This window comes from Malaclemys terrapin, chromosome 13, assembly GCF_027887155.1.
Source record: "Malaclemys terrapin pileata isolate rMalTer1 chromosome 13, rMalTer1.hap1, whole genome shotgun sequence".
In the NCBI taxonomy this organism is placed as follows: domain Eukaryota; kingdom Metazoa; phylum Chordata; order Testudines; family Emydidae; genus Malaclemys; species Malaclemys terrapin.
Window position 1 is genome coordinate 46,055,458 of NC_071517.1, and position 9,658 is coordinate 46,065,115.

General features: G+C 63.7%; 1 pseudogene; it reads right to left on the bottom strand.

Moving 5' to 3' along the window:
- Positions 1–6,319: 6,319 nt before the first annotated feature.
- Positions 6,320–9,263, bottom strand: LOC128847573 (HLA class II histocompatibility antigen, DR alpha chain-like; annotated as a pseudogene).
- Positions 9,264–9,658: the final 395 nt, after the last annotated feature.

Here is a 9,658-nt window from a genome sequence, read left to right on the forward strand (position 1 = left end):
ATGGAGGGGATGGTTTGATGGGACTGCGTACAACAGTGTGTGGCCCATCGGCGACTGCCAGTAGCAAAAATCCCCAACAACCAAAGAGGGGACACTAGCTGAGGAGGGCTCTGAGTTACTACAGAGAATTCTCTCCGAAGTGTCTGGCTGCTGGCAGGGCCGGCTTTAGGCCGATTCAGCCAATTCGGCTGAATTGGGCCCTGCGCTAAGAGGGCCCCGTGCCGCAGCTCTCCACCCCGCCCCCAGCGCACTTCCCCCTCCTCCCTGAACGATCCCCGCCTGCTCCTCCCCCACCCCTGCTTCCCTCGAATCAGAGGTTCGCGGGAAGTCTGAAAAGAAGCAGGGGCGGGCAGACAGCACCAGGTAAACTGCGGTGGCAGGGGGCGCGAGAAGGGCTCCGGGGAGGTGCAGCCCAGTCTGGCCCCGGTTCCGGCCGAGCGCACCGGCCCCAGCGGCTCCAGTCCAGCCCCCGCAGCACGGCTCGGCTGGGGTCCGGCCCGGCCCCCGCGGCGCGGTTTGGGTCTGGCCTGGCCCGGCCCCCGCGGCTCTGCTCGCCTCCGCTCAGCTCCGGCCACCGAACAGCTCTGGGCCAGACCCAAGCCCGACGACCCCGGGGAATCGGGCCCCGCTCTTGCTAAAGCCGGCCCTGGGCTGCTGGGTCTTGCCCACATGCCCAGGGTCTAACTGATCTCCAGATTTAGTGTGGGGAAGGAATTTCCCTAGGGTTACCATACGTCCGGATTTCCCCGGACATGTCTGGCTTTTTGGTCCCCAAATCCCCGTCCGGGGGGAATTGGCAAAAAGCCGTACATGTCCGGGGAAATAGGGAGGCTAGGATCTCCGAATTTGTGTGTGTGGGTCGCCCGCTGTGACATCATCTCGGTGCGACACTCGGCTCCTGCCCAGAGCATGCTGGAGGCTGTAGTCCGGCCGGGCCTCATGCTCCAGGGAGAGCCGGGAGTGGGGGGAGCGGCCGAGAACGACAACTCCCAGCGGCCCCTGCGATGCGACCAACCTGCCCATGTGAGGCAGACCCTGCGCCGCCGGAGCAGAGCAGCTGGAGCCCGGGGGAGGAAGTGCCCGGCTGGGGGCGCAGGGTCCGGAGGCAAGGGGGCTGCCCGAAGCTCGAGCGCTACCGGCTTCACGGTTTGCCGGGCAGCCCCAGACCCTGCGCCCCCGGCCGGCGCTTCCCCTCCCGGGCTCCAGCTGCGCTGGGGAAGCGCCGGCCGGGGGCGCAGGGTCTGGGGGCTGCCCGGGAAACCATGAAGCTGGTAGCACTGGGGCAGCCCTTTCCCCCTGGCTGGGAGGGAGGAGGGGGAGTTAGGGCGGGGACTTTGGGGGAATGGGTGGAGTTGGGGCGGGGCCGGGGGTGGGAAAGGGGCGGGGCCAGGGCCCGTGGAGTGTCCTCTTTTTTTATTTTTTAAATATGGTAACCCTATTTTGCATCTCTAAATAGCCGTCCGGGAGGAATTGGTAACAAGGTTAAAATGTCTGGGGTTTTTTCTCCCTCGCCTCCCTCCCTCCCATGCAGAGTGTGGCTGCTGATTGGGCGGCTAGGCCGATTGACCCACTCCCATTGGCCTCCAGCAGCCAGAGCCCTCCCCTGCTCCCCCCTCCCTCTCTCTGTAGTCCTGTGTAACACACAAACCGACCCACGTGGAGCCAGAATGGTAAGAGGAGTGGGGGGGGGCAGTCAGGGAGCGGGGGAGTGTTGGATGGGTCCCCAGCCTCCACCTGCCATCCCCCCGCCGTGCATCCCCCCCTCCGTGGGTCCCCCCTCCCTGTCTGCCTCTCCCTTGTCTGCGTGTCTTGCCAGAGCCAGCAGCAACTGCTGTCTGCTGCCCCCGGGTCCTAGTGCCCCCAGCCACTAATGGGAAGACAGGCTGCCCTTACCCTGCCCTTCCATCCTAGCCCTGAGCCTCTCCAACACCCCAAACCCCCCAGCCCTCATCCCCACACACCCTAATCCTCTGCTCCATCCCTGAGCCCCCTCCTGCATCATGAACCCCTCATCCCCAGACCCACAGCCCTCACCCCTGCATCCCTTCCTATCCCCAAACTCCCTCCCAATCCCCCTCCCCTTCCCACACACCCCCTCCTGCCCTCAAACTTCCTCCTAAAGCCTGCACCCCTTCCCTTTGCACCGCCTCTCACCCCCAAACTCCATCCCAGAGCCTGCACCCCTCACCCCCTCCTGCACACTCACCCCCTGCCCCAGCCCGGAGCCTGCACCCAGCACCCAAACTCTATCCCAGAACCTGCACCCCTCCTGCCCCCTAATCCCCAGCCCAGGACCTGCACCCCAGACCTCCTCCCCCCACCCAACCCCCCTCCCAGAGCCTTAGGCAGGTGGGGTGGGGGGTTCTGGGCACCACCAAAATTTCTACAACCCTGCCACCCATGCGAGTGGATAAGGGTCAGGGCAGTCAGGGGACAGGTAGGGTCCTGGGGGGGGCAGTTAGGGTAGGGGGTTCTCAGCAGGGGGCAGTCAGGGGACAAGAAGCAGGGGGGGTTGGGGTTCTGAGGGGAGCAGTCAGGGGGTGGGAAGTGGGAGGGAGTGGATGGGGCGGGGTGGGGTTAGGGCGGGGCTTCCCCCCCCCCCAGTGTCCTCTTTTTTGTTTGTGGAAATATGGTAACCCTATTTAATATTGTTTCAACTAATTTGCCGGGTACTGATGTTAGACTTACTGGTCTGTAATTGCCGGGATCACCTCTAGAGCCCTTTTTAAATATCAGTGTTACATTAGCTAACTTCCAGTCATTGGGTACAGAAGCCGATTTAAAGGACAGGTTACAAACCATAGTTAATAGTTCAGCAATTTCACATTTGAGTTCTTTCAGAACTCTTGGGTGAATGCCATCTGGTCCCAGTGACTTGTTACTGTTCAGTTTATCAATTAATTCCAAAACCTCCTCTAGTGACACTTCAATCTGTGACAATTCCTCAGATTTGTCACCTACAAAAGACGGCTCAGGTTCAGAAAAGGCAGAAATGTCCCACAGCTATTCCTGACTGTGTTTGGAGTGACGCAGGAGGCTGGATCCATCCCGGATGATGCTGTGGTGGGAACAGAACATTTCCCATCTCTAGCAAAGGACGAGGTGAGGCAACATCTGCTAAACTCAGACACTGTCAAATCAACTGTCCTGAATCATTTACACCCAAGAGTCTCAAAGGAACTAGATGAGGGGAGCTTTGAGGTTAAATACAGCCCAAGGCCAGGCAGCCCATCTGGGCACCAAGAACGCAGGTTGTACCTGCAGGATGGGGACGGCCGTGGAAAGCCGTGACTCAGAGCCGGGCTCAGGGGTCAGGGCAGATACCTGCCTCATCATGAGTTTTCAGTGCAGGGCTGTGGCAAGGAGAGCTGAGGAGATCCTTGGATATATAAGCAGGGGAATATCGAGTAGAAGTAGGGATGTGACCATGCCTCTGTCCGGTGCATTGGTGAGACCACCAGAGATTGCTGGGTCCAGCTCTGGGTCCACACTTGAAGAGGGATGTGGAAATGCTGGAGCGCATTCAAAAGAGGGCCAGAAAAACGCTCCACGTCCACGGGCCGGGTAACAACCCCTAGGTGATGAGGCTAAAGGCTGAGAGCGGACTGGTCACTGGGACTAGGTCCTGGCCCCCAGACAGATCTGAGAGTGGGGTGGCTTCTCAGCCCTGCTGACACAGGCAGAACAAGAGCCAACGTCTGGAAGCTGAAGTTAGACAGAACTCGGTTTGAAATAAGGTGCAGTGTCCTAGCACAGGGTGGTGACTGACACTGGAACAGCTCCCAGGGGAGGTGGGTGGTGAAACAAGATGGGATCTCTGTGTAAAAGATTTGCTTTAATCCAGCCTCCCTACAGCCCATGTAATGGGGAGGGGTCAGGCTGGGGAGGCCATGGGTCTTCTATTAATTATTGCTTAACACGGGGAGCTCGTGTTCAATTGGGTTCTGCCATGACCCCTATGGGGAGATAGATTCAATGTGTGTAATGGCTCAGCCATCCCCAGTCTCCATTTAAGCCTAAATTGACTGTATCTTGTTTGCATATCAATTCAAGCTCAGCAGTTTCTCGTTGGAGTTTCATTGACCCCCACGTCCAGTCCAGTCACTAGTGCCCATTAGTGAACATTTATTCCCCAGGTATCTAGCCCCGGATGTGTGAAAACATGTGTGAATGTGCCCAGCTCACTGCGTGTAACTGACCTGTCCCAGCATTACCCACCACTCACCAGCCTGGGTGTCCCTGCAGACGTGCCCCATGGCGGGTTACATCGTCTCTCGGCTCACCCAGCTACTGACTCGCCCTGGACCCAGGGCCCAGCCCTGCCAGACCCCACTGGGAATAGCCCCCCACCCCAGCCGTGCGCCCAGCCCCCCAGGGCCTCCCCAGCCGGCAGCAGCCCAGGGCCTGTGTCTGGAGCTGCCTAAAGGGACCTGGGAACATTCCCCCCAGGAACAGCTGTACGACGGCAGCCAATGGGAACGCACAGGAGGCTGGTCCAAGGCTCCAGCGGCCAATGGGAGAGCTTGCTCGGTTGGTGCCGCTATTGGCTGGTTGGAGCATCCAATCGCTGCTGGCGGGAGCTGGGGGGGGTCTCCCAGCATGTGCCGGGGAGGGGTGCGAGGAAGCTGGGCTGGGTCTCGGTGCCATGGTCGGAGGGGGGATCTGCCCTTCGCGTCACAGTGACCCCAGCCTGGGAGACGTCACCGCAGCCCCCAGACAGGCCAGCGTCTCTCTGCAGCCGCTCGCCCTGGGGGTTCAGTCCCGGGGGAGCCTGGCCCATGAACCCTCCCCTGCTCCTGGGCTCCTGGACGTGGGACGAGCTCAAAGTGCTCCATGGACCATCCCTCAGCCCCAGAGCCCCCACTGCCCCAGGGGGAGAACGGCCACATTTCACACAAGGGGAAACTGAGGCACAGAAAGCCTCACAGCTTGCAGCAAGTCAGTGTCAGCAATGGAAATAGAACCCAGGAGTCCTGGCTCCCAGCCCCCTCTGCTCTAACCCACCAGCCCCCACTCCCCCCCCAGAGTTGGGATAGAACCCAGGAGTCCTGGCTCCCACCCCCCTGCTCTAACCCACCAGCCCCCACTCCCCCCCCAGAGCTGGGAGAGAACCCAGGAGTCCTGGCTCCTTCTTTACCCCTCATACCAAACTCCCATAACTCCCGGTATAACCCGGTGCCCCTGGACAGACGGGGGCTGGGCTGGGATAACACAGGCTGCCGCGGGCACGGCGCAGACTGACCAGATTTTAAATCAGGATCAAAAACTCAGAAACGTCCCAACCCCACTTTATTGCTGTTAGCAAAGCTGCAGAGGAAGATCGGGGGGGCGCAGGGCTGTGACACACACGGGGTGCAGGGCACGGGCGGGGGGGGCAGGGCTGTGTCACACACGGGGCCCAGGGCGGGGGCTATAGAGGGACTGGGCCCTTCCCACACAGACCCCGCGCTGGGCGCTGGGCTCAGCAGGGCTGGACCCCGGGGGAGCCGCACACGGGCGCGATGGGGCTGTTAGCCATGGACCCGATCCCGCCCCACAGGGACCCCATTGACCGGGAATGGCCGAATCTGGCCCAAAGCCTTCTGGGTAATGGCTGGAGGGGCGTTACCTGGGGTGACTGACAGCAGCCTCTGGCCAATAGGGGCCGGGCTCGGGGCCCAATCCAGCACCCACTGGAGTCACAAGAAACCTTCCCCATGACGGCAATGGGGTTTGGATCAGCCCCATGGGCCCTGCTGCCCCCTGACAAGGGGCCACCCCCATTTCCAGCCCCATGGGGCAGCAGCCCTCTCCCTGGATAGGTGCCCCCCTCCCAAGCCCAGCACAGGAGTGCAGAGAAGCGGGGGAGCCCAAGGGGCCGGCTCGCTGGTGTGTCTCTAGTATGTTGGCTCAGCACAGTTACCGGGTCGGGGGGCCCCACCCGGTTATAGCAGCTGATACTAACGGGCACGGAGCAGGGACGCTGGGGGCAGCGCGGGGTGTGTGTGCGCGAGTGGGTCCCACGAAGGCACCTGGGGGATTTGGGGGCCCTGGCTCGTCCCCGGGTTTATCTGAAAGGCAAAGGGGGTCAGTTACCAGGAGCCCTGGGCCCCAACACAAGGCTGGCAGGGATCGGGGCCGTCCCCCAGCGCCCCCAGGGAGTCTCCCATTGACATAGGGGGTGCTGGGGCTGGCTGGGGGGGCACAGCGGGTGGGGGGGTCTCCCCAGGGGGTGCTGGGTGGGCCCAGGGGCTGTGGCTGGCTAGGGGGGGCACAGTGGGTGGGGGGGTCTCCCCAGGGGGTGCTGGTGCAGCGGGTCCCCTCCCAGGGCAGCGGCTACTCACAAGGGGCCCCGCGGGTTGCGGGCGGCGTTCATCTTCATGCCCTTGATGATGAGGATGGTGCCCACAATGATGCCGATGATGCCCACGGCCAGGCCCAGGGCGCACACCAGGGTCTCTGTGGTCTCGGGGACGGGGGTGGGCACCTGGGCTTCTGGAGAGAGGAGAGAGGAACAGGGCATGGAGTGAGGGGGGGCTGTTCCCACCTTCCCTCCCAGAGGGAGGCATCCTGGCTCCCAGCCCTGTGCCCAGTGGGGTCCCCGGGCGCCCCGGCCTTACCCCAGTGCTTCGTGAAGGGCTCGGGAAGCCCCCCGTGCTCCACCCGGCAGTCGTAGAAGTCGCCCTGGCTGGGGAGGAACGGCAGGTAGGAGAACTTGCGGAAGGAGTAGTCTGGGCGGGGGTAGAAGTCGGTCTCGAAGACGCCCTCGGTCACCTCCTGCCCGTTCTTCAGCCACGTCACGCTGAGCGCAGGCGGGAAGAACTTGTCCGCGAAGCAGATCAGGACGTTGGGCTCCCCCAGCTCCACGGGGTCTTCGGGGAACACGGTCACTTCAGGGGGCACTGGGGAGACAGGGGTCAGTGGGTCCCATTGCCTGCTCCTGAGCCAGCCAGTCTCTGCCCTGGGGCCGGGTGGGAGCCGGTGCCCCCTAGAGGGGAAAGGCCCTGTGCCCCATTCCCTGCCCCCCTGAGCTAGCCAGTCCCTGCCCTGCGGCCGGATGGGAGGCAGCGCCCCATAGAGGGGAAAGGCCCTGTGTCCCATTCCCCACCCCCCTGAGCCAGCCAGTCCCTGCCCTGGGGCCGGATGGGAGGCAGCGCCCCATAGAGGGGAAAGGCCCCGCCCCATTCCCCGCCCCCCTGAGCCAGCCAGTCCATGCCCTGGGGCCAGATGGGAGGCAGCGCCCCATAGAGGGGAAAGGCCCTGTGTCCCATTCCCCGCCCCCCTGAGCCAGCCAGTCCCTGGTGCTCACACTCCAGGTCAGGGTCTCTTCCCAGGACTGTGGGGGTGTCACTGGGGCCATCCCAGCTCCCTGCACCGACGGCTCGTGGGGCACCAGGGGCAGGGGAGAGAATCCCTCAGGGGCAGGGCCTGGTGCTGGGCAGGGCCACGAACAGCCCTCGGCAAAGGAGCTGCCCTGGGCCCCCAGCCTGGAGGGTGTGAACTGCCCGGGCCCCCTGCCCTGCAGAGCCCTGGCCCGGCTGACTGGCTCCCCCGAGCCCTGCAGGGGCTGGGAGCTCTCAATCTCTGGTGTGGGCTGGTACTGGGAGGGTCCACTGGTGAGGGGGCCCAGTAAGGGTGCCTGGCAGAGAAGGTGCCCCCCCGTGCTGTACCATTCTGGGCCTTCGTGTGGTTGGAGTTATGGATCATGATCTCCATGTTCTTTTTCATCACAGCGATGTTGCCCAGGCCGCCCTGCGCCTCGAAGCTGGTGAACTTGCTGAAGTCGGGCAGGCGCCAGACGGTCTCCTTCCTCTCCAGGTCCACGTGAAAAATCTCGTCCTGGTCAAACTCGAACATGAACTCCCCGCCCTCCTGCTGGGCCGGGTCCGTGCGTTGGTAGAACTGCACCTGGGAGAGCATGTTCTCCGCTGGGGGGATACAGGCATCACCACCAGCTCCCCAGGGACAGAGTCTCTCAGCACTTCTCCTAAATCCAGCACCCCCTCCCCGGCCGTGACATTCGCACTAGGACTCAGTGGTGTCAGGGGAACACAGCTGCAGGGAGCACAGGGACCCCTGGTACCACACTGGGGTATTGGGGTCAGCTCTGCCTGGTGGGGACAGCACCCCCTACTGTGCTCCCTGCTCATTTGTTCACTACCGGTCTCCCATCCAAGTGCTGGCTAGAGCTCTACCCAGTTAGCTTAAGGGGAGACATGACCTCCATCCAGAGTGACACAGGGAGGTAGTTGGGGGCTGCAGGACATTCCATTCTCCCATCTGTGCCTGGGGCTGGTTCCATGTCCCGGCGTCGCCATGACCTGGTTCTCGGGGCGATTTCAGTCCCTGGCCCCCGACACTCACCCCCCAGGGCCGGTCACTGGGAAACCCAGGAACTCCCCAGCCAGAGACATTAAAGCTGCACTGGGGGGTCAGACACACTCCAGGAGGGGGAGGGGAGGGGTCTGGTTGGGGGCTGAGGCTGGGAGTCCCCAGGGCCCAAGGGAGTTGGGCACCTACACCCTAGGGAGTCGTTCACTGACCCCAGCTCGCCCGGCAGGATCTCACCGAGCGACTGCAAAGGAGGGAACCCGCCACCAGTAGCCGAGGAGAGAGTCGGCCCCACCGAGCCCCTCACCCGTGGGTCTGAGCCCTGGGGGGAGGGGGGACAATGGGGCCAGGCCGGGGAGCGGGGCCAGGGGCTCCCTGCTCTGCACAGACGCACTCACTGCTCAGCAGGGTCTGGCCCTGGTGCGGCTCTTTGGGGAACGTTCCCCCATCGCCCCTGTGCCTGGCAACCCCCTGGGAGGGGTCAGCCCCCGAGTCCCTGTGGGGGACGGGGGCTGCACCCCTAGGGCAGGGCTGTGTCGTACCCAAACCACAGCGACTTCCCCACAATCTCTCTTCTACCCCTGCGCCAGCCTCCCCTCCCCAGCTGGCATGCGGGTGAGACCCTCCCCCCTGCAGCCCCCACCCCAATCCATCTCACCCCAGTGGCCCATCAGCCCCCATTGTCTCTTCCCTGAGGGGGAGCCGGGTGCTCTGGGGGTGAAGCCGCCCCCCCCCCCCAGGCCCAGGTGTACCAGCCCCAGTCCGTACCTGTCACCGCCCCGGTGCCCGGCAGAGCCAGCAGGGTGAGCAGGGCCAGCTGGGCCATGGGGACGCCCCGTCCTGCGCCCATCTCCTCTCCTCGGCACTGGGCTGGGCGCGGGGCCGGCAGCACTAGGGGCCGAGGGGGCACATGTCACACCCGGGGGGTAGGGCTGGGGGGCAGCGCCTGGCATTGGCCAGGGGAGCCCGACCCAGGGGCCTGCGCCCAATGGCAGAAATCCCTGCGCCGACCAGGCTGTTACCGGGCAGAGCAGCAGCGCTGAGCCTCGCCCAGAGGAGATGGAGACATTCCCGGCCAGGCACCGCTCCTGGGGCTGGGGCTGCCCGGCAGGGCCTGGACCAGGGCGGCTCCACTCAGCCCAGTGTGGGGACAGGGCCGCCAGGAGGGGTTTGTCCCCGGTGCGCATGTGGCGCCACCAAGGGGGTTTGTCCCCAGAACTAGAGGCCCAGGTGGTGCTGCAGCGCCCCCAGTTTTTGTACAGCGTCCTGGCCACCAATCCCACACCCGGGACTCTGCTCCTGCCCCCAGCTTTGGTCCCAGCTTCAGTCCCCTTACCCCTATCCACGT